Source organism: Daucus carota, chromosome 1 (genome assembly GCF_001625215.2).
Source record: "Daucus carota subsp. sativus chromosome 1, DH1 v3.0, whole genome shotgun sequence".
Classification (NCBI taxonomy): domain Eukaryota; kingdom Viridiplantae; phylum Streptophyta; class Magnoliopsida; order Apiales; family Apiaceae; genus Daucus; species Daucus carota.
The window spans coordinates 18,861,727-18,867,012 of record NC_030381.2 but is presented as its reverse complement, the minus strand read 5'-3'; the positions used below and the strand labels follow the sequence as shown (position 1 = coordinate 18,867,012).

Genomic DNA, 5,286 nt, shown 5'->3' with positions numbered 1-5,286 from the left:
TTGACTGCTCATATGTGTTCGGATTTGAGATATTTCAAATTCTGTATGATCAGGATAAAATATAGTTTATTTAGATATGTTCATATCGATTTTTGGATTGCTACGTGATTTTATAATCGATTTATGGATTTAATTTCGTTTAATTATTAATTATATTTAAATAGTTATTTAATATTTTAAACCCCGCGGGCGTTCGGGAAAATTTCGCCATTAAGCTATTTGGGACATTCTGAGCATTTTTCGTGTTTTAACTTTTTCAATCCGGAGTACGGTTTGCCCCGTAAATGGTCCGGTACGATTTTATTAATATTTTTAAAGTTAATAATTATCTGGTTGTCTCGTAATGCGTGAAGCATATTCCAGGAATATTCCAAAGCATATTCAAGGAATATTCCAAAGTATATTCAAGGAATATTCTCTTACCTTCTTCTATAAATATCCTTTACCAGTTTATTTCGCACGTACAATCATTTCGCCAGTTTCTCTGCACGAATACCGAGAGAAAACGAACGGGTGTTCTTCGTGTTCTTCATAATCAAACGAGGATTTGAAGGCGTTATTGGAATCCGATGGAGGCGTATGAATAGTCAAAACGAAGCTATCGACGCGTAGAATCAAGTTTAATTATCCTTTCGTGTGCAGATTCAACAGGTGAATTATTGCGATTTTTACAAAATTCGAATTATTTAATTTTAAATGATGAATTTTCGTAAATGATCTTGTTTGATTGTTTTGATGACTCCATGTTGTAGAGCATCTCGTGCCATTCGTTTTCATATATTATATGTTGAATTTCGAGTTCGGAATCAAATAGAAAAGTCAGTTTGATTATTGGACTGTGTTCTTGAACGTTCTTGAAGCTTTTTAATTAAAATTGGGCGTTTCTTTTCTGGGTAATCTGGGCTAAAACGAAGCTTACTAGCATGTGTATTGTGTTGAGAGGAATCGATTGAGATATTAGGAAGTAGTGGAGGAAGTTTGTAGGGGGCTTGCCGGGGAAATTTATCCACGGTGGCGACGAAGCTTTGCTTCGTTTTTCCGGCTTGTACACATAGTTTCTGATGATTTTAACCACACGTACATGTTTCTGGTGGTTCGTATTTGAGATCTGCAGTTTCTGGTGGGGAAAGGATCCCTGAAACGCCGGTTCCGGCGTAACAGCGGCGGGAAGGGGGGTGGCCGCTGCAAAAGTGCAGTTTGGTACCCCTACTTTTAAAGATGGTGAAGTGTGCGTATCCTGGTTTCAAAACTGACACAACACCCCCTGTAACTTTGAAAAGTTACAGTTTAAACCCTGGACGAAAACTTTCAAAAGTTTACAAAATAAACCTTTTGATTTAATTTTCTAAAATTGTTTTATTTAATTATTTTAAATTCCAAAAATAGTTTTTAATTATTTCTTTATTCAAAAATAAATCTAAATTAGTTTCTTAATTAATTTTAATTAATAATTAATTATTTTAATTGGTCAATTAATTTAAATATTAATTGATTAATTAATTTAGTTAATTATTAATTGATTTTAATTGATTGATTAATTAGATTTAATTGCTCCTTTTGATTGAAAAATTCCGAAAAATAGTTTCGAGCTTTGAATTATTTTTCTAAAATATGTTTGAGGCTCGTTAATTGATTTCAAATGATTTTGGGATCCGATCTTAAGCAATCGGACTTGACTATTTATTCAAAAATGGATTCTTTTACCTGTTTTAATTCTGAAAAATGTCTAGAAATTCCAGAAAATTCCTGAAAAATCATTTTTAACCCAAGACTTGATTTGACATCAATTGGGATGGGAGACCTTATATGAAATATGTTGTCTGCTATCTGTTTGATATGTTATGTGCCGATAGGAGAGTTAGAAAACGGTTTTGATCATATCTTTTGATCCATAATTCAGAATCAGGTGAAACGAAAGGGAGACGAAAGCTTATGGAGTCTATTTTAATATGGCAAGATAATATGATCGAGTCTAGAATGTGATTATATGTCATGTAATATGCAATATGTGTCAATATGTGACTTGTCTGCTATAAATTGATGATTACGTGATATACGTGGCTATTCCTAATACTATACATATGTGATAAATGACTTATATGACATAGTGTCGTGAACTGATTGATATTGGATAAGAATATATGGATAGTGATTGAATTGTGTTGGTTGATGGTTGATTGAGATAGGATAACAGGTGGATAGTCTTATACATAGACGAGACGATGTCGGATTTTCGATAAGGATTTATATGATAATTGATTTGTGATATGTTATATGGAATATGATTGACTATATGTTAGAATCAAAGCATGATTATGTGATAAGTGATATCTAATAGGTTTAAAGGGTTATATAAGGGGGTATCGATATACGTGATGTGTATGTACAATAGATTGTTTAGTGATTATAGTATTGTCTTATTCTCGTTAAGGATTTGGGACGAGACGTATACGATCGAAGACATTCAGAAGGTCAAACGATGATGCAAAGCGAATGAGAAATGAATCGAAGAGACGAAGTCGTATTACGAATAGAGTATATACAGAGATGGTCGGGAGGTTATGATATGCATAGATTGTGAGATGGAAAGATAAGATTAAGCTGTGTGTGGAAGCGGATTTAAGGCAAGTTTTCCTAAATCCTTCCTCATATATATATTGCATGTGCTGATTTTTCTGTCAAGATTGTGATATTGTTTATACTGAAACCCCTCTCAAATGAACTCTTACTTCTGAGCATGAAACCATGATTGTTTTCTTCTTCCAAGTTTTGAAAAGCCAAACACCTAATTACTCTCAATTTCTACTACAAGTATTCTGATCCATTCTTTCCAAACCTCAAGATTTTAAAATACCAGTTCTACAAATTAATTCGAAGTTCAGACCGTCATTGAAGCATGTGTTGCTCAGTGATAGTTAGAGCCTAGAATGAAATGGGATCTTCTTGATTATTCAACCCGCCATTGTCATGCTGGTTTAGCAGGCTAAATTCAGTTGCTTAGCCGATAATGGAGGATACTGAATAGTTAGGAATTTCCTGAACTATGATTTATCAAAAGACAGACTGTGGTTTATGAAATGTTGATCCTCAAAAGTTGATTTGAAATATTTCTGTTGTTGATAATGATTATGATTCTGTTCTGTTGATTGATTTGTCTATTAATTTAAATTGTTAGAATTGGATTAGTTTTATAAAATATGTGGACCAGATTCGTGGTCAGACCAGATTCGTGGTCAATTATAGGCCAATGTGTGCCTTGGATCCAGTATAGAGAACAGGGCTGTGTGCCATGTTCGGGGTTAGTGCGTGACTGATCAGCAGCCTAACCTTTGGTTTTTAAGTAAAATGTGATGAATCCAATTCGACAATTCTTCTGTAAGTTTGAATTCTGATTTCAATTGCTGATAAGAATTGTGAAGTTTTCAATTACATATCCTGAACTTGCGAACCCTGATAAGATATTTCAGGACTATTGTTGCTTATATACACTTGCTGAGCATTGTTGCTCACCCTTGCTATTCCTTTTTAACCATTTCAGAAAAGCTTAGAGATGAATTGCTTGATTGAGGTTGCGAGTATGGCTAAGGCTAAGCGAGGAGTCAGAGTTATAGAATATCCAGAGGACAAGTGGAATGTCCATGGAGATTGTCAAGGTTGGTTCTAGATAGAATTGTATTGATGAGATTCAGTGGTAAGTCATAATTGAGGTAGACTGGCAGTGATTCTTCTTATCGAAGATGATCTGAGTTTGTAAGATAATGTTTATTAATAGTGGTTGATTCTAATTTCAATACTGTAACCTGGATGCGATCCTGTTTTTAGGGGGTTAAAGTGTTTTCTTTTAAATCCTTTACTAAAGTTTTCAGGTTTTAAATCCTTTGATTTTATTACCTTTTTCAAAAATATAGGTTTTCAAAAGTGTTTTAGAACGATTTTGTGTGGTGACGTCAGAATCCAGACCCCCGGATTCTCGGGCTGTCACAGTTGGTATCAGAGCAACAGGTTATAAGTTATTGAAATTAGAATATAGATTGTGGTTATAAGTTTTATTGAGGAGAAGTGTTCAGTGACCTCATATAGAGGTATTGTGAGACTGTCTGGGGATAGTCTAGAGAGGTGATTGAAATAGAATCTAGATAGTTAATTAAGTTGAGGGTATATGTTTAGATAGATCATGGTTCATAAGTCTAGATATTTGGTTTCTAGTATGGGGACTGATTGAGATAGTGAATTGTGATAAGGGTCAGAGTTAGACCTAGTCAAAAGAGTATTAATAGTGAATGATTGAGTTAAGAATGATAAAGATGCATGGTTCGGAGTATTCTGACCATGTTACATGGGTGAAAGTGGTTTATCGTTTGGATTAAGATGTAAAAGAATGGGTGTGAATATGGGATATATTGGATTAGAAAGAGAGTTTTGTAGATGAATGAGATGTGAATGATAGAGAGTATGTGGAATTGAGTCTAGTTATCAGAAGTGATATTGTGAGTAGGATAGAACGTTAGTCTTCAACGACGACGCTTCAAGCTAACCGGGTTTCATCTGCTATCAAGATGAACCAGCTTCATTGCGAATGATAATGTCTACAAGGAAATCTTACGAGGCTATCACGAGTTAATGATGATCGATTATCGAGAACGTCGAGAAGAAGACATACACTGAACAACGATTTATGGAAGCAGAGCAGGAATTTTAGAAGACCTTGGCAATATCTTTCTTCAACAAAAGCTTATTTTAATTCTTTTCATCATCATTGAGCCCTTATACCTTTTCTACAGAGGTTTTGATAAATGAGAATTTCTATTTCTCGAATGACGAGAGAACATTGGTATTGATTATTGATATTAGTATTGATTCTTGGTATGTGATAAAGGCTGTTGTGAAAAGACAATGATATATCTTGATAATCCTTGATATTTCTTGAGATTCTTTGATATATCTTGATATCTCTTGATATTCTTTGGTATTCTTTGAGATTCCTTGTTATTCCTTCCATCTGATTGGGATGAACAACCCTGTTTATAGGGGACACAAGGTATACCTGTCTGTGTGATAGGAGTTTGATGGGACGCCATCACTTGTGTGTGTTGTGATTACAAGAAGGTTAACAACCTTTAGTAGTGTCTAATATGGGCACGCAACACTAAGTTCGTTTGATCATATTGATCTCTCAGTCACTCTCTTATTTAAACATGACCTATTTTGCAAACATCTTGTTCACATTCTAAATCTCGAAGATTGATTCTTGGGAAATAAATTCTGCAACTGTGAAAGATTGATTCT

General features: G+C 34.2%; 1 long non-coding RNA gene across 1 annotated transcript; it reads left to right on the top strand.

Moving 5' to 3' along the window:
* The first annotated feature begins 480 nt into the window (after positions 1–480).
* On the top strand, positions 481–3,846 carry LOC135152340 (uncharacterized). Its single transcript, XR_010291398.1, has 2 exons — positions 481–651; positions 2,432–3,846. It is a non-coding gene; the product is annotated as an uncharacterized LOC135152340 (long non-coding RNA).
* Positions 3,847–5,286: the final 1,440 nt, after the last annotated feature.